A 24,976-nucleotide genomic window follows, 5' to 3' on the forward strand; every position below is an offset into this window, starting at 1 on the left:
ATATATCGAAAATATTGTCGATTATATCAGAAATATCGTCAATATATCAGTCAAAGTCAACAATATCGGTCAAAGTCAACAATTTATATCGGATATATCGTATATATCGGTCGATATATATCGTTATATCGGAAATTCCGATATATATATCGGGAAAAAAAAGATTCAATATTCAGTGGATATATATCGAATATATCCATGTCGATGTACCAAAAAAACTGATATATATTGGCGATATATTGGATAAATCAGCGATATTTTGGGCCTTGGTTCAAACTCCTCATCACATATGTCGAATTATCTTCTAGATTTTTACCATCTGGATAGAAAATAAATTGCCCATTGATATCCATCCACTGTAAAATTCTCATTTGCTATATGTTTCCTAATTCCCATCCCTTTAGCTAACGAATATCCTTGAATCACAAACTTATGTGATCTGTTTTTACTGATCTTGAATTCGTCGGTGAAATTAACCCGTTTTTTTTCCAAAATTCCGGTTTTTGGCATTGTTTAATTGATAAAGTTTGTAACTTTCATGAAATTTGAATGAATTCGAACTAATTTCTCGAAGCTCGATATGAATTCGAGTGAATTGGTGTGGAATTGGGGTGAATTGTTAGGAGAATTGAAGAAATTGGGGGTTAATTTGGGGAATTAGGGTTTTGGGATTTGATTTGGGGAGAGAGGTATGAGGAATGGGCTAAAATGATGAAGGTGCGTAATACGCACACTTACTAGATCTATTTTGGCAACAGGTAGATTCATCAACTTTTTATTTATTTTCTTAATTTTCTGATTTTTTGAGAAGGTTGGTTAATGGTCAAAAACATATGTTAAAAATAGAGGGTTTTTACAAATTTGAAGTAGGGGTAAAATGCCCAATATGAAAAATAGCAACTAACGGTTCTCACAAAACAGACGGAGTGGAGGGCAATAAGTAATTATTTTAAAAATGAGGGGTTATCTCAAAAGGGGGTCTACTTTTGGGGTGTTAAGTAAAAAAACCCCAAGAACTTATCATGCCTTGCTTAGTAGTATTAGTTTCACATAAGCACATTTGAAATCCAATTGTTTGGATATTTAAGGTGATTTAATCGGGCACTCATCAAATTGTATTGGACAGCCTCCGGCTCAAGCCTGACAACTAAGTCTAACAACAATAGCCCAATACACCCGCCCACCTCAGTGCATACCGGCTACCATTTTTTTCCAACCTTTTTAGCTGGTATCATCTTTCTCGCGTGACTGAACCCAAAAAAAAAAAAAAAAAAACTTCGAGTTTTCTGTCGAGTTCATACTTCGAGTGTTGAGTTACGTTGTGAATCAACAATGATAATTGAAGTTGGCGACTTCACCCAATTTAAGTCGTGTCCCGTTTGAGTATATACTCAAACTTGGTTGGGTTGATTAAACTTGATTATGTTGATTAAATTTGATTGGGTGGAAGATTGAGTTGATTAAACTTGATTGGGGTGAAAGATTGGGTTGATTAAACTTGATGATTTCAAACTTGATATTTTTTTAGAGTTTGGGTGGAAGATTATGTTGATTAAACTTAAGTTCGAGTTTGCCCAAGCTTGATGAAGTTGTTTCGAGTTTGAGTTCGAGTTTGGGTTGATTAAGTGGAAGTTGATTTTTAAAATAAACATTGTGGAAAACAAACCAAATTTTTTTAAGTCCAAACGACCCAGCCATGTCGCCCAAGAGAGTCTCCAAACGGCTCTGCTATGTTGTCATGAAGACTGCCCAAACGAACCCGCCGTATTGTCTAACTAAAAACCCGAGAGTTTTGTCTCAAACGACATACGTAGACCGCTTGAGTGTAACTCAAACTACATGGTGAGGTCATTTGAGTGTACATTCAAACTACATAGTGAGATCGTTTGAGGGTACACTCAAACAACATAGTGAGGTCGACCGTTTGAGTGTACACTCAAACGACCCGAGAGTATTATTATAATGAGACCGGTTGGATTAGTTGTTGGGCTGGACTTTGATGACAAACTTGTAATATGGTAAATTTGTATATATATATATATATATAGGGGTAATTTGAATTTACAACACTTTTTATACAATACCCTTTGAAAATTTGAATTAAGCCTTGATTTCTTGTAGATATGATCTTCACACCATGGAGATCATCTCTACAAAAAATTAGCTTATTTGAAAACTCCCAACCATGAGAAAAATTGCTCTCAACCTACGAATTTTTATCAACGGTTTAGAAATATCGATTTTGCAACTCTTTTTGGAAAAACTTAGAAATGTTCATATGATTTGATTTTTTGTGGAGGCCATATCCATAGTGAGAGTACATCTTATCCACAAAAAATTAGCCTTTAAAACATCTTGAAGGGTCCGGTAGGGGATATTGTATAAAATGTTATATAAAAAATGTTGTAAACGAAACCTACTCCATATATACAACATTTTTATATAACATTTTATACAATATATATATATATTTTTTTGATTGTCCAGTCCAATTTGATGAGTGCCCAATAAAATACCCATCTTTAATTTTATGGGTTGCATGGTAGCGATTGGCGAATGATTGCAGTGTGCCCTTTCATTTTCCCCTCCCCATGTCGATCTATTATCTAAAAGTAGTCAAAATGGATGGACAATGATGGTGCAAGAATCTTCTAAAACATTAGATAAGCCAAAATCGACACATAAATTTTTTAAAATTTATGAATGTTGGTATACGTACGTGGCAATGTTATCATTTTTTTAAGACTCAAACATGAAATCAGATTATACATAACCTCGTTTGTTGCATGGCAAAGGTAAGAAGGTGTTTTGTGCTGAAATATATTTATGTCTAGCATTCTAGCAAAACTGCAAAACAATCATTCATTCAAAACAGGGACCTGGAATTGTCAAATGGAAACTCCAATTGAATAAGAATAACTTTAAATAAGTAAATGAAGAAAGGGAAGCTCCGAACAAAGCAGCTATCCAAAATAGCTTCAGACAAGATCATTAGCTTGGTATGGGCCTCACGTCCTTAAGTGATGTTGGGCCTCGCTCAACGACACGACACTACGGCAGAGCCTTGGCTTTTTTTTTTCCCGGGTTTGAGGTAACTAGGTAAGTAAGAAATGGTCTAAAGACCAGGATCGAATTAATATTGATCATTCACTTAGAATAGTCCCGGCAATAGAACCAAAATCTACACATATATCAGTTACTATGATCCTTAACTTTGCAGGGTACCAGATTTTTAAAACCATGAAGAGGATGGTTAAAGAGTGTTAAACACTGAAACGTCCCTATTGAAAAATTACACTTAGCTTACTTATCCAACAAAAGTAAAATAGACAGTTGTGCATACTACTGCGCGCTAACAGTAATAAGATATATGATTGAGATTCTGTTGGGAGGAAGACAAAGATAGTTGGAGAGATAGGAAGAATCAATTTTTCTCTTTTCTTGAAATAAGCAAGTAAGGGTATTATTTATTTGCATCCACCAAACTGAATGACATGATAGAGAGGGCTGCAGATCGAGATAGGGTTGCTGCCATTGGTGGACAGTGCCAATCGTGCATGACAGAAAAATATCCACTTTTCAATATTCAATTGGAGACTAGAAAGAGACAATTGTAGTAATGGAACCAAAGATCAAGGAAGATATATCTCCGTACAGTTTCAATCAGTGCCTCTGTGGTAGTTTCAGACAGGGTAAAATTGTTATTTGAGTGACCTATCGTCTTTACATTATCGCTCAATGGTTTCAATAACCATAAAAAAAGGTTTAGGTTTTAATAATTTTGATAATTTGATTTGTCCTCTTCCACCACCGAATTGATAAAATAAGATATTAGTTTGGTTTTGAATTTGTCTTTTACCAAACCGATATGAACCGAATCGATAAAATAACATTGTAGTAATATTTATGATTAATTTGGTATAAATTTTATTAATTGTATGACTAAAATTAATCAATTTAATTTAGGTTTTAATTAATTTTATAGTTTTTGATTCAGTTTTGGATACTCAATTATTTTATCCGTTCGGTTTCGGATTTTCCAAAATCCGACCCAAACCATCTAGCCTAGCTTAGCAATCTTTATATAGCCCAACAGCCACACTTGCACTGGCACTGGTGCAGCGTCAAATATGTGAAAGTACAAAGTACCATCTGTTATCAATCCTTTCACAAGTCAACTGTGAACCTTAGTGAAAACACTGAAGTTTTGTGATCTCGGTTTTCTGCCTTTCAGTTAATGTCAATTCCTCGTGACGGAATATATTTTGTGATCAGACTCCTTAAAGGTAAATACGAGCCTAAACTGATCTTAATCTAAATACGAGGCTACGAGCAGCTTGTAATTAATTTTTCATTGCTAATTGTCAAAATGTATGGCGTTTACTAATATAAGTATATAGCAAACATTGAGGATTATCGAAAAAAAATATATAGCAAACATGATTCTTTCCTATTCTGTATTAGGCTATTAGCTTGTACATCATTTCGGCCTCCAACCTAGAAGACATAAAATTTATAGCAAGGGTCCAAAACAAATGGAACCTGAATGCTGAAAGTCTGGAACTGGACTTTGGCCCAAAAGAGTACAAATCTAAAACAAATGTTTAATATTGGGCCTTGTTAATGGTGATGATAGTGGCCCTAGTCGATATCACTGGATTTGTACGCAACAAATTCAAGAACTGAATTGATGTGTTCTTGGAACGAGTCGCAATTGGATTCGACAAAATTGATTTTGGTTATATGAAAATAGGAACAGGTTGGAATGTACGTTGCGTCAAACCAGGACATTTGACTTAGTACTAAGAGTATTTTTACAGCAATGGCTTCGTGACTCAAACACCGAGAAGAAATTTGAGTTGTAAACAAGACCTGTTTTTTTTTGGTAATCAGTTGTAAGCAAGACCTGTAGACCCTATAGTAGACAACAGTCCTTTGACGGGGCTAATGCTAAGTCGAATGGTTTGGGATAACGTTGGGATAGCGTTTTAAAACCAATGGTTAGAAAAAAAAAAAAAAAAAAAAAAAAAACTCCCTAACCACCTTTGACAATGGCGTGTTAAACAAATAAAAAAAAAAAGCAAAAACTCCCTAACAACCACTCCCAAAGGTGGATTTTTTTTTTTCCTTCTTTCCCATTTTTTTTTCTTTAAGTATACAAATAAAATAATAAGGATACAAACATAATTTACCAAAACTAAAGATTTTGAAAATAAATCTAGTCAAACAAATTTTCTAGCCGCCGTTTCTATTGGCTAGCAATATAAATAGGTAAATTTATACCGATAGCGTTGGCGGATTAGTGTTTTGACTAGCGGTATAAATAGGTAAACTATACCGTAGCGTTGACGGATTAGTGTTTTGACGTACTATTAGATCACAATTTTCGTCATATTTGATGTTTTGCTGCATTATTGGACTTAGCCTAAGACGACTCTTGATTCTCAAAACACATCTCACGTGGGTTCGACCCAGTGACTCATGCTTCGTGGTGACATAAATTGATCCGTGAGAAGGAAGAAAAGGACTTAACGAATTGATTCTCAATTTTTACAAGACATCAATCGACTACCTCATCTTGATCTCAAAACAACAATTAAAAAAATAAAAAATATAAAACCAACTACCTGTCTACGTCATGAAAATTTTAATCTAGAAAATGGATTTCCATGTCAAATGAAACACACAAGGCAAATTGTGAGATCTGCCACCTGACCACCTCATGAAAAGTGTATTTTACTTGAAAATTTTACTTGTGAAATGATCAAATGAAACCTTTGGTTACTAATTTACTAGAGACAATGGACATAGGGCCTCTATGGCAGGGAATAGGGTCGGGTTTGATCTGAATCCGATCCGATCTAAATTCGAATAGTTTGGATTCGGGTTGATTTTCATATCCGTTTATTTATTTGGGTTGGGTTTGAATTTGGGTTTGTCGGGTTTGGATTTGGGTTCGGATATATTTTTTGAGTTTTTTTTTTTTTATTTTTAGTGTTATCCAATCGGGTTGGTTGGGTTTGGTTCGGATTCGGATATAAAATTTCAGTTTTATTCGGATTTGGATATTATCAAACTAATCGGGTTTAAATTCGGATATAGCCATATTCAACCCGAACCCGAACTCTTCCATACACTAATGGCCTCTCTCAAAACAAAACAACCATAAACAAAAAGAAGCAAAAACGCTTGGTGGGCAATCAGGGTCCAGGGATTTTGTTGCATATACATTCGTCACCAGCATTTTTCTTCAAATATGAATATATGATAGCTATATTACTAGGAAACTTATTGTAAAGGTTGAACGAAAATCTTTTAACGTAGTCAACGTCTCAAAATCAACCCATTTCATCCACCTCTTTTTTCTCCCTTATACTTAAATATAATAAAAAGAGAGAAAAAGAGCAAGAAGCCAATTACATATAACTTTCTATTGACATGAAATGTTCAATGGAACTTGCGAAGTGGGATAAAAGTATTAAAAAATATGACTTGCTATGAAAATATGACTTGCTATGCTTTCAACATTCTGCATATTTTTCTTGAGTGCCACATTTTTTTTCTTAAACATGTCTTATGATTGATCCATTGACAATGGTTAATCGCTATCAAAACAAAAATTGACAATGGTTAAAAGCCTTGGAAAAGTTCATCAAGAAAATTGTCTGTGACGTGTCCTGCTCGATTGTAATCAGCCTGACTACCTGACACGACATATAAAAAAATAAAATTTTCCTTGATTCTAAACCATTTATTAATATAAAGGCAAGTATTTTCTTTTTCTTCTCGTATATTTGTACATACTAGAAAGTAGGCTTGTGCATATGCACCGGCTCTTTTGAAAATATGTTTAACAATCATAACTATATACATATAGAAATTTTCTAACAAATCGTGATTCCCGTTTTAGTCGCTAACCTATTGTAATTTCATAACAAATCATTTTAATTAAATTTTAAAAACCCATTTTTAATAGTTGACTTAATTTAGAAATATGATTTCCATTTTAATAGGAGAATGATTTTCGTTTTAATTAGATATGCTATATTTTTTCTTTTCAATAGGAAATGAATTCCCGTTTTAATAGAAAAAAGATTCTCATTTTAATTAGAAGTGTTAGAATTTCTTTTTTCTAATAGAGAAGAAATTTATGTTTTAATAGGAAATTGATTCCCGTTTTAATTAGAAGTGTCTAATAAACAGGAAAGGAATTCCTGTTTTAATAGGATATGATGATGTGAAATTTTAATAGAGCTTGAAAAATACCTTTTGCGGGAGCTTTAATATTAAGATATAGATATTAGTGGTAGCTAGGTTAGTCCGTATGAATTACCAATATGATAGTATCGTAAAATAAACTAACCAGGTAATTGTTAACTGTGTAGATTTTTCAACGCGCTTAGTTTTCTATATTTTATTTTTATTTTTTCGATAGGTAAATTGACTCGCTGTCAATAGTTTGTGTTTTTGATTGTTTTTTTTGGAAAATTTTAAGGGTTATGGCTGACCCTAACCTACATTAAAATGAAACCTTTCATACACATAGCCTAATCTATCTTGCTCCACTATCACAGATAGCCAAAGGCTTAGTGGAGGGATATTACAACACATATATTCACTTTCTGCAGATCTAGACTTAGCTATGTAATCTGCAGCTTGATTACATTCTCTATACACATGTGTAACCTCAATTTCCTCGTACAATCTTAGGAAATATCTAATAGCAACAGTAGAGTTTAGACAGTACCAAGGACTCTCTTCAGCACCCAAGATCAAGATGATATTCACTGCCCTCAGTGAATTAAATTCAACAATGATCTTCTTTACCCCCTGCAAAAGACCAAGCTCGAGTCCAATTTCAATTCCTTTCATTTCTTGCATTATAACCGAATGAGTTCCAGCCCTCCCATTAAAGGTGAGAACCACCTGGCCTAGGTGATATAATCAATCCTCCACAACTAGCATCTCCAGTTGACATTGAACCATCAACGTTGAGCTTCATGTATCTTATTGATGGTTTGCTCCAGCCATGAAACTCAGACACCCTCTGCTTGTAATTGGAAGAAACCCCCAACCTTTCTAGTAGAATTCGTGCTTCTGGAGAATCTCTCACTTCTTTTAAAATCTATTGAAAGTAAAATTTCATTTTCTTCAATATATCATTTCCTACAGTTAAAGCAGCATGAGCTTTACCTTTGAACTTCCTTGAATTTCTCTCATTCCAATGTGCATAGATGGTAGCACAAGTGAAAAAGTTCTTTCTTGTTTTCCTGAAGATATCATTCCATTCCTTTGTAGAGTCCTTTACATTGCCATTTAAGCCTACTGCCACCTTCACTCTTGTCCACACTTGTGTTGAAAAGCTGCAGTTGTAAAACAAATGTAGAGTTTTCTCTGTGACAATTACAAAGACTACACTCATAATGATTCATTATATTTCTTTGTATAAGCCGATCCTGAGTAGAGATGCAACTAGCAAGGAGTGTGGAGAGTTCTAGGACAGCATAATCATGCAAATCTCACGTGTCCTACTCAAGTTTGTAGTTCTAGTAGGTTGTATTTGCCTCTTCACATGAGTTATAGTAGGTCATGCATACTACACGTGAGTTCTAGGATAGCCGCTCTTTGAGTAGTTTGTCCTACTCAAGAACTACTATAATCTCCAAGTTTTGCTGCATATTTTTATGCTAATATGGAAGACACACCAGCATTCAACCATGCTCATGGCTTTTACTTAGACGGTTTCACAATCCTAGTTTGTGGCACACGACATATTTTTTCTGAACAACAGCTTGCCCTAACTTTGGATCTTCCATATCATGAACCAGCCGCATCAAGGCATTACATCTATCACAATTCTTACTGTTCCTTTCATTGACATGTTTTTTACGAAGCTTACGATGATGGTCTTGGGATTACACGAGAAGGAGATGGCCATGTACCATGGCGCGACATCACCATTCCCTTAGCAAGTATGACCATGAACATGGGGACTGCGATGTTGTTTATACTCTTGAATATCATGGGAGATTGACACTTTTCTACTGCCAATGAGGCTGCCTGCGTAGTATTCAATGCAATGGCTCAAGGTCATACATTATTTGATATCTTAGGTTATTTAGTATACACTATTATCGGTAACCGCTTGCCGAATTATGAGGACACATTTCCTACAGTTTTCAGCTACATTTCATGACTAGGTTAAGGTTGATTCTATGTGCCCGGCAAACAAAATAATCCGCTCATTGAGATTTCAGCAATGGCGACGTCCCGCTCGGTACCTGAGGCATGTTCGTTGTTACCCAAAGGATGAAAAAATGATGACACATTTGAACAAATCTGGAGACAAAGAATGGGCAGAAATTTGGCAGACTATTATCTTTTGGCACGATGCTAAGGAAATGCATTTCATTATAGATGACGCCAGACCAACACGTCCTGCTGGATGGTAAATTTGAGTATGCCATTGTACATATATCTAACTGTAAATAGTTATGTTTCGTGTGCTACTATTTTTCTAATTTGTTTATTTCTGTATAATATATTAGGTTATCCAAACTTTGTGTTCCAAAGAATCCCAAATTAATTTTGCTCACGCTTCTCAGGTACTTTCTTTCTTTATCTATTGATACTTCGAGGACTAAGCATCATTCAGTTTGGGGGTGCTTTAAACCTGTAGCAAAAATTAGGCAACTTGTAGGCTGTATATAGTTTTTATTTTCTTGTTAATAAATGTACTTAGTGACAAAGTCTTGTTTCCTTTTCAATGATGAAAATTGTCTAGAAATCTCACATTAGCATTCAAATTAGGGTTTGTTTTTAAGAAACTTAAGATAATATGTATACAATACTTTTTACATCTTTTCATGAGTATTCATGCACTGAGTATCATCAATTGTATATAGCAGTAAGTTTTTGGAACCCACGATTAGTCTACTTAAAGTATCAATCCTGTGAGAATCTAACCAAAAAGCCTCGATATGTGTGATATGTGAGTAATGACACAGAGGAGTAATGTTCCAAGTAGAGAAAATCACGCGTTTACGTACTTGATCACCATCCAAACCCTAGGTGAGAATTTAGGCCATCTTTGGATCAACATAGCCAAAAATTCATACCTGTTATAAATTTTACCGCTAGTCACTCCACTGGACCTTTCAACAAACCTTTCACGTTCACCAAAAATTCCTTACCCATCTATTAACCCAAAATAATTAAAAGAACCTACCTACGTGATAAGTATGAGAAATAGGATGAAATGTAGAAAAATAAAGAGAAACACTTGTCCCAAATAAAAGTTAGTTACATGCTTTAGGAAAGAAAAAATAGAATCATGTTTCTTAAGCCTTGAAAAAAATAAAAAATAAAAAAATGAAATAAGTACAAAGGCTTAAGAGCAAAGTAGGAAAACTCAGGTAAAAGCAGGAAAAGAAAACAAGGATTTCTCTAGTGTAAGTATCTTGAAGACCTATTTCTCTTATACTTGTCATTTTTTATTTTCCATTTCCATTTTCTTCTACACCATCACCTAAGCCCCACAATACCTAATAAAGACCTCTAGCTCAATTAGAAATAGGATGGTGTGATATTAAGTAGTATATGTGATCGATCGACCTCGGCTCCTCTGTTGTCATTGAGATGTAAGGAAAAGTGTGCCACTACACACTGGAGTTAGCAAAACCTGAGTGGAAAAATTATGAGCGAATTTGTGTTTTGACACATACCTGTGAGAACCCATTTAGGGAGGCTCTCCAAAGGATCCAGAAACGGCCCTGCTTGTACATTTCAATGAAAAGTTCATTGTATGCATGTTCATATGTAGATGTTTTAATTATTGTATGCATATTAACTCGAGTTTCAAAGGAATTAATCCTCGTTCCCCGCTAAGAAGATGTATAGATATCTGAGATTAATTTAGGAAACAAGCTTTTGTTATTGAGTCGTTGTAGTATAAATGAAGTTTGTGAGTATCTTCTCTGGAAAACTCTCACAAGGCTATAACTCGTCTACTAGGGAATTCCTAGTGGTTTAAAGCATTGTTGCATACGGTCAATGCAACCGCACTCTGCGAAATGAGATTTAGTTAGTACTACACATTTTTGGCCATTTATCTGTTTTAATGTCTCTTCTTTGCTTGAGGACAAGCAAAATGCTGTTTGGGGGTAGTGTGATAAGCACCCAAAACTGTAATATTAGACCCCATAGAGGCATAGTAATTTGGTTAATTATGTGTTTAATAAGCAGGAAATAATTACAGTTTCGTGTTTTTACAGGTTGGAGCTATTAACATAAAAATAATGATAAAGTTATCATTCAAGCACGAAATAGGGAGTATACAGAAGCTTTCCGATTAAGCCCATATGAAGCCCAACAAAATCTGGACTAAATCCCAAAGACTCAAACAATATAGAATCCAGTCAAAAGCGGGATTACGTGTATAGAAGCGTCAAACTTCCGAAGCTCATATCTCTTGAACCAGGACTCCGAATGCGACGAGTGAGCTGCCGCAGACGATCAGTGCGACGAACTCTATGCATAGGCGGAAAGTTGTAAAAATGCCAAAAGACCGAACTGCCACTGGACATTGCACATGGACCCACTAGATGGGCCCGCAAGATATGATGAGTCATCATGAAAGTCAAGACAAAGGTGCAAATAATTGGTGCAAATTTGACACCTTGTATGAAATTAATGAAGTGGTTAGATTTAGGTGATGATTGTCTAAAAAAAAGAGAGGTGTCAAATGGAGGTTAGTTTTGGATAAGAGGAAAATAAATGAGGGGAGAGTGTTTCACGTGGGAAAAGAGAAAAATGCTCTCTTATGTAAAGGGGGGCTGATATTGGGAGTGAGCTAGCATTTACTTCCCTGACTTTTATTTTACTTTTACACTCCTTGTCTTTATTTTTTAGTTTTTAGTTTTTAGTTTTTTTTGTAAAAGCTTGTAACATTTTAATGGTGGAAAACACTTTCTAGTTCTTGTAATAAACTTCTTCCTTAGGTAAAAACAGGTTGTTATATCTTGTTTCTTCTCTCTCTCTCTCTCTCTCTCTCTCTCTCTCTCTCTCTCTCTCTCTCTCTCTCTCTCTTATCTTACTTGTAGTTTTAATTCAATCCTAGGATCATGAGCTAGCCTTCCCTTTGTGGAGGGTTAATGATGCTCATGTGAGAAACCCCTTTTGTACTAATTTTCTAGTAGTTGTTTATGAAAAACAAACTAGACTTTATATCCTACCCTAAAATGGTAGTGATGTAGAGTCTAGTTAGGAATTAAGTTGATGACTTAGAGATAGGTCATTTCCTTGGTTTCTCATGCTAGCAATATAATATTAGAGATAAGTTGTGTTGTTAGGGATCAAAAATACAATCTGATTAGGATTTGTCTATGAATTCTAAAAGAATGTAAGATGCAATAAACTAGAGTTAAACAATAAAGGTTGTTTTCATATGAGGAGAACTAACTCTCCACACCTTTCTATAAATCGAGTTTTACATTATTTTTAGTGTGCATGTTACGTAACTTTAAATAATCTAGAAGAAAACTAAATAGTTTTAGTATAACCAACCATAAAGTATAAAAAGAAACTTACTCACTATGTTTCCTAACTTAGAGCATTAGAAATTTGTATGCTGTCCTAGAACTTAGATTGGTTCGAATCCCTACTCTAGCTATAAGAACGAAGACACGTGAGTAGGAACTTGTATTTACACTAAACGGATAATAGAAACTTTCAATCTAAAGACTCGAAAGTGTAAAGATCAGCTTGCCTAGCAATGAAAAGTGTTTGAGAATAATATACTTCCCCCAAACCAGCTTATTCCATTTTACTTTTTCCTTCAGAGCCTTGAGTAACATATAAGCTGATTTGGTAGTGAACCTCCCTGAGCTTGTCCCAGTCCAGATGACCTTATCCTCTATAAGCCTGTTGAAAATGGCAGTACTTAGTGTTTGGGTTTTGAGATCACATTCAAGCATACTTAGTACTATAGCATTCCATCTCCCATCATATATGAGTGTTAGAAAAATGGATTTGCTTTGCACAAATCCATTGAGATATGAATGAGTAATTTGTCTCTCAAGTTACCCCACTTGAGATAAAATGGGTTTCTCTTGAAACAGTACGTAAAATGAGAAAAACTTTTTTGAAATGGTGCACTAGTTCGAAATAGTACATTATGCCGAAAAGGTGCGACCTTTCGAAATGTTCACTAGTTCGAAACATTGTATCATGCCAAAAAGGTGTGACCTTTCGAAATAGGCACTGGTTCGAAATAGTGCTTTATGCCTAAATGTTGTGTCCTTTCGAAACATGTGACTTTTCAAAGATTTGCTTACTTTTTCCTAAGAGTCATTGTGTTGTTTCGAAGAGGCACCACTCACCTATAAATAGTGGATGAATTTGGAGAGAAAGACACACAAGATCACACAGAGTTCTAATCTTTCTCTTCTCCCTCTGTTCTTAGTCAAATACTATGTTGTGTTCGCTGATTCTATAAAATTGAAGTGCTAGCTTTCTATAGAAGGAAATCCATTCTATCTTGGGAGATAGTTTCCCATCAACCTTCAAGCACCATAAGGGGGAAAATATGTCTTAAGGACATAGTGTATCTACACTAGGCTCGGATTTAAGTAAGAAGTACGAGACACGTACAAGATAAAAGGTTTGTATAGTTTGGTAATTGGTAAAGAGTAAGTACAATTAAGTTGTATATTCCTAACAGCTTAAGACATATTCCTTTTTCTTCTTCTTCTCTACCGAACATAATTTATTTATGTTTTCTTTTCTTTTTTGGTTTAAAGGAACAACAAAGTGTGGTTATATTTCAGAATATGGCAACACCACCAATTACTCCTGCTGTTACTATTCCTACTGTTGTTCCCCATTTTGTTCCTCATGGGGAGAAGCCTGAAAAGTTTAATGGAACTGATTTCAAGCGCTGGCAACAGAAGATGCTCTTCTATCTGACCACCCTTAACTTGGCAAGGTTTATGTGGGATAATGCTCCTGATGTAAGCCCTGATGAAACTGACAAGGAGAAGGTTTTGGCCAAGGATGCTTGGTTTCATGCTAATTTCTTATGTGGAAATTATGTCCTTAGCGGGTTGGCTGACTCATTATACAATGTGTATAGTGTGTTCAAGACTGCTAAGGAACTTTGGGATTCGTTGGGCAAGAAATACAAGAGTGAAGATGCTGACATGATGAAATTCATAGTTGGTAGATTTATTGATTTCAAAATGACGGATAGTAAGACCGTCATAAGCCAAGTCCATAAACTTCAAGTAATCCTCCATGATGTCATTGCTGAAGGAATGACCCTAGGAGAATCTTTCCAAGTGGTTTCTATGATTGAGAAATTACCACCATCTTGGAAGAATTTTAAGAATTATCTTAAGCATAAACCCAAAGATATGAATTTTGAAAAACTGATTGTCCATCTAAGGATAGAGGAAGATAACAATCTATCTGAGAAGAAGGGCAAGGATCCCATGGTGGCAAAGGCCAATGTTGTGGAAGGATCAAGTGCTAAGGGAAAGAGGAAGTGCCAAGACAAAGCTCAAGGCGAAGAGAGTAGTACGCCTACTAAGTTCAAGGGCAAATGCTACAACTGTGGGAAGGCTGGATATAAGGCAAGTGAATGTAGCAAGCCAAAGAAGTACAAGAAGCAAAAGACTGAATCAAATGTGACAATGGACACGCTTTCTGATAATGTTAATGACATGAACCTATATGTTGTGGTTTCTTAATGTCTCATGATTGGAAATGAAAGGGAATGGTGGGTGGATACTGGTGCTACTCGCCACATATGCTCCAACAAGTCAATGTTTACCACTTATCATGCTGTGGAAAAGGAAGAACAACTCTTTATGGGAAACTCTTCTACATCCAAGGTTAAAGGCAAAGGAAAGGTGCTGATGAGGTTGACTTTTGGGAATGAACTAACTCTGAATGAGGTGCACTATGTGCCTGATATTCGCAAGAACTTGGTTTATGGGTGGCTATTGAGCAAGAATGGCTTTAAGTTAGTCTTTGTTTCTGATAAATTTGTACTAACTAAGAATGATGTATTCGTGGGTAAGGGCTATCTTCAGGATGGGCTCTTTAGGATGTATTGTTTTATTATTGTGCCAAAGAGCGCCAATAAAGTTGAATCTTATATTTACTTGATTGAGTCTTCACATGTATGGCATGGTAGATTAGGACATGTTAATTATGATACTTTGCATAGATTAATTAATTTGGACTATATACCAAAGATAAAAATAGACCCACAACATAAATGTGAAACTTGCGTAGAATCCAAGTTGACCAGATCATCCTTTCATTCCATTGAAAGAAGTACTAAACCTCTAGACTTAATACACACAGATATATGTGATCTTAAGTACATGTAAGCTAGAGGTGGTAAAAAGTATTTCATTACTTTTATTGACGATAACACTAGATATAGTTATGTTTACTTGTTGAGAAGTAAAAATGAGGAAATTGAAGTGTTCAAACACTATAAAAATGAAGTTGAAAATCAACTAAGAAAAAAGATTAAGGTTATAAAAAGTGATAGAGGAGGTGAATATGAATCACCTTTTGAAGGTTTATGTTCTGAACATGGAACCATTCATCAAACTACGACTCCTTATTCACCTCAATCAAACGGTATTGCGAAACGCAAAAACCGAACTCTAAAAAAGATGATGAATGCTATGTTGCTGGTTTACCCCAGAATTTATGGGGGGAAACTTTGCTTTCCAACAATTACATTCTTAACAAGATTCCTAATAAGAAGACACTTAAAACACCATATGAATTGTGGAAAGGTCATCAGACTTCCTACGAATTCTTAAAAGTGTGGGGGTGTCTTGCTAAAGTGGAAGTCCCTAAACATAAGAAGGTGAAGATAGGACCCAAGACTATTGATTGTGTATTCATTGGATATGCAAACAATAGTAGTGCATATCGTTTTTTGGTTCATAAATCAGAGATTCAAGATATACATGCTAATACGATTATTGAGTCAAGGAATGCTTCATTCTTTGAAAATACGTTTCCGTATAACATGTGTATAGAGCTAAGTTCAACAAAAAGAACTTTAGATGCTACAACTAGTAACCATCCTACACAAAGCGAAATTGAGGAAGAACCTAGACGTAGCAAAAGGTCAAGAATGTCAATGTCTTTTGGAATTGATTTTCTAACATATTTGTTGGAAAATAATCCTCAAACGTTCAAGAAGGCAATGTCATTTCTAGAAGCTACTTATTGGAAAGAAGCAATAAATAGCGAGATTGAATCCATAATGCAAAATCATACATGAGAATTGGTCGATTTACCACCAGGTTCCAAGACTTTGGGATATAAGTGGATATTCACAAAGAAATTTAAGACTGATGGATCAATCGATAAGTATAAAGCTAGACTTGTGGTCAAAAGCTTTAGACAAAAGGAATGATTGGATTATTTTGACACTTACTCTCTAGTTACAAGAATAAGGATGCTAATAGCAATAGCATCAATATATGGATTTGAGATATATCAAATGGATATAAAGACGGCATTTTTGAATGGTGAGTTAGATGAAGAAATATACATGGAATAATTATAAGAGCCCAAAACTGTAGTTTTAACCCTGTAACAGTCATACTCTTAGACCAATTATGTGAGTAATAATTAAGAGTTAACACTGATTACGTGTTTTTATGCATTTCAGGTTTCAAAGTCCATTATGTGCAAAAATGTGCCACTTTAGCGAGATAAAGGAGCAAAGGTCGGTTACTAAGTAGTTTCGTGATTAAAGGCCAAGATTCAAGAAGACAAAGCCTTCCTAAAGCCCGGTCAAAAGCTGAAAAGTCGACACGGGCAGAAACAACACACAAGTCAGCAGAACTTCCGAAGGCCGTATCTTTGGACTCAGACCTCGGAATGGGGCCTACCTTATGTCAAAACGACCGTCTCGGAAAGAGCTTTCCAATGGTCCAAGCCTTGACCCAATCAGAGGAGCAAAAGTGGACGAAAAGTCTGTTGAAGCCAACTGCAGCTGAAGAGGCCTTTTTGGACTGAAAGAATTGGGTTTTGGGCAAAACATGGCTCCAAGCCCATGCACGATTTTTGGATCTGAAAGTATAAAAACCAAAGCTTAGCTCTTTGTTAATGGTAGATTGTTAATGGTAGATGGTTAATGGTAGATAGGTTAGAATAAAAAAGTAGCCATTAAAATAGCTTCTAGATCTAGTTTTTCATATAGATTAATTAAGTTTAGTTCCATTTCAATTATTGTATTAGATTAAACCTTTGAATCTTGTTCTTCATTTTGATTAGATCAATAAAGTAGTATTTCTATCAACTTCGATTTTTGTCATTTCAATTTCTAGATCTAATTTGAATTCATGTCCTTATTGCATTTTAGTCATTAAATTAGATTTCATTATTGTTTAATTAAGTAAATTTCAATTCTTTATATCATGTTTAGTTTAAATTTAATCGAAAACGATTGCGTAATGATTCTCGGCTAAACCTCCATTAGAGGGGGTTGAGAAGCCTTGATGAAAGCTTGATTCCGATTATCATAGATTCGTCGTAATTTCCTTTCCACTCTAGAAACGATTAGTTCACCATGAGAATGGGTTTAATCGTTCACATGCTAGTTATTAATTGGTAGAAATGCCATGTGTAATTAGGGATTAGGAAGAACCAATTGTTCTCGCAAGCAGCGTTCAATTAGGATTACGACGATTAAATTCGTTAATAGGATTAAGTCGGGTTAAGGTGGATTCAATCCCCCTCTAACTCCTTATAATCGAATCAACGTAGCATTCCCTTAGTTATTCCCATAGTCGACTAGTTGCATTTTGTGGGTAGTTGCATCGTAGTCTAGTTGCCTTTTTCGTAAATCTCTCATTAGACTTTAAGTTGAGAGTACTTACACGTGAGAACTCAACATGCGGAAGGACTAGGAGTGGAACGAATCACTCTACTCCACTATATCTCATAGGATTGAGAGTAGAATCTTTGATAAAATATAGGCATCATAATTTAGTTTAGTTTTACTTGCGTTTAGAGTTTCATCGCTTTATTTCGTAGGTAAAACTATTCATTCTATGTTTTATAAAATGGCGCCGCTGCCATCTTAGTTTCACTTTCGTATTGTTTTCGTAGTGTTAGTACTTTTCTTAAAGTCTCATTTCACCCACCCACCCTTGTTTGATTCATACTATGGTTGTCCATTCCAGAGTTGAAAAATTCGGTCGAAATTACACCGAGCGATCGCTGTAAAGGAGCGCCTGCGCTATAGTCTGGATCACGAAGCGCCGCAGACGCTTTCCTTGAGCGACCATACTAACTTCAACTCGACCTCGGCGACCCGACCCAGCCCCATTAAACTCGAAATTCCAATTAACATTGAGCGACCACGCTTCTATCTGGCGCGACCAGCCCCTTAGCAATTTTTTTTTCGGTTTCGGCGGTTTGATTCAACTTTGATCTTTCATATTTTTTTCATGTTCTAACCTGTTATATACACCGAAAGCGTAAAACAAGACGCTATTCATAAGCGAAGCAAGGACGCAATCAGGTATTCCTTTCTTCCACACCTCGCATCTCCTGTTAGAGGTTTATACTAGTATATCAGAATTGTTTGGAGTGTTGACGTGTTTAGCTAAAGTTGGTCTTAGCCTTGTATGAGGTTAAGGTCTGGCCGAACAAAAACACCGAACGTAAATACACAACAACATCAACAATCAAGTCTATCTAGTATACCACCCACTACACCTCTAGCTACTATTTCACACACACCACCTGATATAATGGCGGAAGAAAGAGAGACTCCTCTCTCGACTTCTACAAAGCCTTGGCGATAGCCCCAAATCTTGCATCGTTCTAGCGCGGACCCGATGGGGATTTCCGGATCCCCCAAATATTTTAATTTGTTACCGTTTTTCATGGATTAGACCATGAAAAACCTTATCGGCTACATCGTAGGATTGAACAAGTCCTAACAACATTCCACCATCCTACGGTTGGTGCGGAACAAATTAAATTAAGGGGTATTCCCTTTCACCTTAGCCCGATAAAGCGTCTTGGTTAATCGCCCAAAGCTAATTTCATGGACTCGTGGGCTAAACTTGTTCAAATGTTTATGGAACATTTTACCCACCCATAAAGACGGATGAGATGCTTTCCAAGATCCATTTCTTTCGACAAAATCCTTATGAATCAATTTCGAGGCTTGGAATCATTTCACCGATCTCCTTATAGAGTGTCCACATCATAACTTAGCGAAAGACACGTTAGTTCGTGCCTTTTTCAAAGGACTTCTACACCACCATAAAGAAGTCCTTGACATAATGAATGGGGTAGTTTCTTAAGCAAAGGAGCTTCGGGGCTTATAAATTTTAGAGGACCAAACTAAAGCGAAATAACAACAAGCTGGGGGTAGTGACGATTACTCCGCTCCGCTAGTTCTTCTTCAATAGTTAAGGCTACCAAGATGTTTGAGGTTAAATCAGATCCCCGAGCTTAAAACTCTAATTGAATCCGTCACAAAAAGGTAGAGGCCATTTCTGTACAACAAAAAGCCAATCCCGTCATGAATGTAAATTCAAATCCATGTAGTTTCTGTTGGAGCCCTGAGCATCCCGACTCCCACTGTCCTATAGCCTATGAACAGGCTTGTTCCATTAATAGTGAACCTAACGCCCCTTGGAGACAAAATCCCAACTTCGGTTGGAGAAATAACCAAACCGTAACACCTCAAGGGTACAATAATCAATATGTTAGGCCTACGCACAGCTTTAACCAAGCCCCACTACGACAAGGGGCGGTCGGGGAAATTTTAATAATTATAACAACCAAGTGCAACCTCGACAAGGTCAAGCACAAGGTCAAAGTAGTTATAATAATTATAATGCTAATAGAGGTATCGTTCCAGTAAATAATAACTATCAAAATCCACCCATAAATAATTCACGTGAAATAGTTCCAGTCACACCACCCGTGACTACTACACCCACACAACCGGATCGTCTTGACACCTTCATACAAGTGAGCCAAAACTTTTCCAAACCATGGCTCAATCCAACCAACAAATTTCTACAATTGTTAATAATTTAACCAAACAACTGGCTCAAGATAAAGCCCAACCCAAAGGTTTTCCGTGTCACGAAATACCTAATCCTAAAACAACAAATACAGCCTTTGAGGTAACCAATAATACTAGTAACGAGTATGAAAATGTAGGTGAGCTAAAGGCCATCACCACTCTCCGGATTCGGTAGAGTGGTTGATAACAAAGTAACTATGCATATAGTTACCCCCACCAATAGCCCCTACACCGCTATATTACTAGATACCGAAATAGAAACTGAAGAGCCTACCAGCAATCGCAGAGGTACCGGTTCAAACACAACCTAAGAAACAGAAGCCATGGTTAAACACCCAGGTAATACCATTGCTAAATATAGACAGAAACCACCGTTTTCACAAAAATTAGCCATGTTAACTAGGGATACAAATTACGAGGAGATTAGGGATGTTTTCAAGAATCTAACTATAAACCTTCCCTTCCTCGAAGCTATAAAAAAGCTACCACACCATGCTAAGTTTCTTAAGGAATTGTTTACTACTAGGCGTAAGACCAATATACCAAAAGACGCCTTTTTAACAAAACAATTCCCAACTCTATCTGAACATAATGGAATTGTTAAGTACAAGGACCCTTGTCGATCCTCATTGCATACAATGCACCTTAGGAGATTCTTATCTGACGACCGCGTTATTAGACTTGGGGGCTAGTGTCAACTTACTCCCCGCTTTATTTGTATAGACAAATAGGTCTACACGATGCAACCCACTAAAATGACGTTGCAATTAGCTGATCGGTCTATTAAGTATCCTAAGGGTGTCGTCGAAAATGTTACGTAAAAATTCAGGATTTTTACTATCCGGCTGATTTTGTCATCCTCGATACGAAGTCGATTACGACTCTGTCCCGATCATCTTAGAAGGCCCCATTTCGGCAACTGCCCAATGCGCCATTAATTGCAGCGATGGTTCAATGTCCATGTCTTTTGGCCATCTTGTCATTGAAGTCAATGTTTTAAAACAAAGACACAGCACCCGATTAGATCTATGGATGGAGAGGTTAGCATGATCGAGCTTTGCTCGAGATTATTTCAACAACACGTTCCCTGATAATCATATGCCCAAATTTCTTTCCTTTGGAAGTTCAGACTCCAACATTTCCATCCCTACACTAGTCGATACACATATTACGGATGAAGATGAGATAGATGACTTTCTCAATGATGTAGAGGACTATCATAGTAACGAGGATATGACCAATCTAGATGAGGAATTCGATGAGTTTCTTAGAGCAGGTGATGAATCACCCTATCAAGAACTACTTTGCACAACATCCACTTCGATTCCCCTCCTTCCACCCTTTCAAAGGAATCTCGAGTTTGCACTCGATCCTTTTGTTTCTTCTATGCTTCATAAGTTTTTAAATCCACCTAGTAAACAAATACTTCAGAAGACAAAAGCGTTTGACACCTTCATTTTCAGACTTGAGATAGTCCCTACCTACACCATGAATGAGTTTTGTGCTAAACCCACATCCTTATTTTTTACATACTATCCTTCTACAACTTATCCATATCCACCATATTCTCCACAACCATTCACTTTTCCACACTTATTTACTAGAACACCTACTCGTTCAAAAATGAAAAAGACGGTGCATGCTAGGTTAAGTAATAGGGTTATCCGACTTCGCTTTCATTTTACTAGGTTGCGTCATAGGAAATCTTGGTGCTTGATTGTGTTTAGATATATTTTCTATGATATTTATTTATGGAATGATCCACAACTATTTCGGTTGTTGATATATGATAAACCGCATGTTCATACATATGTTTAGATAAAGTCTCGAAAGTATCCGACTATAAACGACTCAACTTTTGTGTTTGGTGCATTTCCTTTCATTTCCATATATTGGTGAGTGCACCATTAAGGTAACCGGCCCTCCCTATGGAGTGTGTGGTACTGTAAGTACCGGGATCCTAAGTCCACGTTTAACATAATTCACGTTTTCCACTCTTACATGTTTTTCTCGGATTTTTGAGTCATGTTTCTCTACGGGGTGAATTATGTCTTTCTTGCTCATTGTTTTTCCTTATAAAAGTAAAAAAATATTAAATAATAAACATAGTAAACTAGGAAGTCTCGGGAATCTGACTTTAAAAGACCCACTGCTAAAAACAAATTTTCTAAGCTACGTTGTAAAAAATTTGTTTGGGGGTGGGGTGTTCGTGTTTCCGTCCTAAAATATTTTATGTCCCATTAGAATTGCTTAGGCTGTTTAATTGTATTCCGATTCGGGTTGACATAATCTATGAATTTAGAGTTCAGTCGTTCGCATAACGTACGTCATGCACGCACTTCGAGGCATTTTCCACTATCTTATATGTCATCCACAGTTGGAATAGAGTGTTTTATGGATCATTGGATTGGAAATTCTCTCCTGATCATTTTCATATCTCATTCACAAAAATCGGACCGGTAACGAAGCGGCAATTTTGATTTGAAGTTTAGCAAAAAAATCGAAAAATTCACAAATTTCGAATTGGGCTTGGGCCCAACCCACGCCCTTACCTTCAACAGTCGCGTTCATCTTCTCCAAACCGCCATTAACGCCATTAACAAAGCTTCCAAAAACCTAAAAAATAATAATAATAATAAAAACAAAACCCAATTACCCACGCTCACAATCCAAGACCCAACCCAAATCGACTCCAACCGCACCGCCCACAACCTCCACCAATTTAAATCAACAAAAACCACCGAAAAATCAAAATAAAATAAAAATTTGGTGCTGCCGCCACCACCACCACCACCACCACCATCGTTCCTTTTTTTAGTAGGTGTCCCTCATTGCTTCCCCTTACCTTCTACAAACCTCAAACCGTATTCAAACTTCCAATGGCTCAACAACCGAATTTTACCGAGAGTAAGCTTTTTACAGCGACCACTTCGCGACCGCTTTGGGTGACGAAATGATCGGTCGAGATGGAATAGCTTGTGGTACTCGACCGAAGCCTATTACCACGAAGACTTAGTCCGACGATTCTACAATCTGAGGGAGTTAGAAGGGACTAGGATTTTGTTGTGGTGGCGAAGAGGAGGAAGGAAGTGACTCTTGGGTTGTTGGTGAGATTCTAGGCATTCCGCCTAGAATCCATCCGATGTCACGCGTTATAGGAGTCCCAATATAATGGGGTAGAGCCATTGATGAACGTGGCGATTCTGAAGGGAACTACAATGCGAGATCGCATTGTGTTTTGCCGAGCATCCCTTAGGACCAACCACCGGCCGCAGCTCGATGGATTGGTCGGAACGCCCTGGGAAGGAGAAGGTCGGCGACATCGGCTGAACTGCCTCCCACATCTTATGGATACTCGGAGCGTAAGTACGAAGTTCTGCATCTTGGAGTTTTTGCTTAGGATGATTAGGGGAGTAGGGAAGTCTGTTGCACCTCTCCCCTCGTGTTGATAACCAAGATCATCTTTGAAGTTGAGAGCAGCTCAGGCGTCTGATAGGACATACATCACCCTACACCGAAACCCTCGCATCTATAAGGAGTGTGTCCAACGAGTTTGGAGGTTGGCTGAGGATAGAGAAGAAGACGAAGAGGATGGGGGAAACGAGAATGCCGAGGAGGATGGGGAAACGAAATGCCTCGGAGGATGAGGAGGATTTGACTTGTTTTGATCGCGGATGCCCTGGAGAGGTGTTGGTCGACGCCAGGTAACGCATGGCCGTAATTCATCGTGGCATGCGTTAAACTCAACACCATCTGCGAAGACCTCCGGACTCGACGAAAAACTATCCATCATAACCGAGATCCGCATCTGAGAGGGATGAGAGGTGGGAACAGATGAGGGCGAGCTAGAAGCTCGGTGCCGCCCGAACCGACATGCTCGCGCTGGAATTCCCACCTCACGGGGACTCTCCTTCCGAGGACACACCATCGAGGCACGAAATCCGTCGCCGAAAGATTTAATGGTGCTGGCCCATCTAGCTTCGGGAGCCATCTCCGAAAGGTGTGTCCTCCGCTACCAAGTCTGAGAGTGATTAGGGATAGTATCATTTGATGTTCTATTTTTATTTGTAGTTCATTATTGTCATTTATTTTCATGTAAGTTTTATTTCCGTAATTTGAATTTTGTAGTGAAATGTACTTCGAATGAAAATTTTAATATAATGTGGTTATTTTCATTATCGTGGTTGTTTAATATTGATCCCACCTTCCCAAATTGTTTGGGGTGGTTTTATCTATTCCAAAGATTATTTTTATATGACCCTCGCCTTAGAATTTATTATGGAGTCAAGGTGAAAATATGGCCATTTAGGCATATCTATGAATAAGTATCATGGTAGGATGAAATATCGATTAAATAGGTAGATTCTATCATAAATTCAACCTAAAAGATACTAGGTTTGTTTTAGAATCAAGAAAATGAGTTGTTTCCGTTTTTAGGGTTTGGAAATTTTGGTATTTCCTGAACTGCCGTAAAAGCCTTTTGGCAACTTCCCCGATCCGGGTTTAGCAACTTAAAACCTATATAAACTTCATACATTCTACACTCACAACTCACAATACACCTAACCTCCATAACTCACCGCGTTCACTCCCACGAATCCCACGTTTAGATCTCATTTTCCGAAGTTTCAAAGAACTCCGAAATTTCAATTCTTTAAATGACTCACGCCTACCGGAGGCGCACTCCCGCTCTGCAATTTTTTCAGTTTTTTGTCGAGCGCTTTTCGCCAAGGTGAGCGCAACCCGCGCTCAAACACTGGATTTCCAATTCTTCAGAGCGCACTCACGCCCTAAGAGAGCGCACTCGCGCCCTGACTTCCGTGGACCTGAAAAATTCCAGTTTTCTTCGGGTAGTTTCCGGATCATTCGCACCTATTCCAGAGC

This window comes from Coptis chinensis, chromosome 7 (genome assembly GCF_015680905.1).
Source record: "Coptis chinensis isolate HL-2020 chromosome 7, ASM1568090v1, whole genome shotgun sequence".
Classification (NCBI taxonomy): domain Eukaryota; kingdom Viridiplantae; phylum Streptophyta; class Magnoliopsida; order Ranunculales; family Ranunculaceae; genus Coptis; species Coptis chinensis.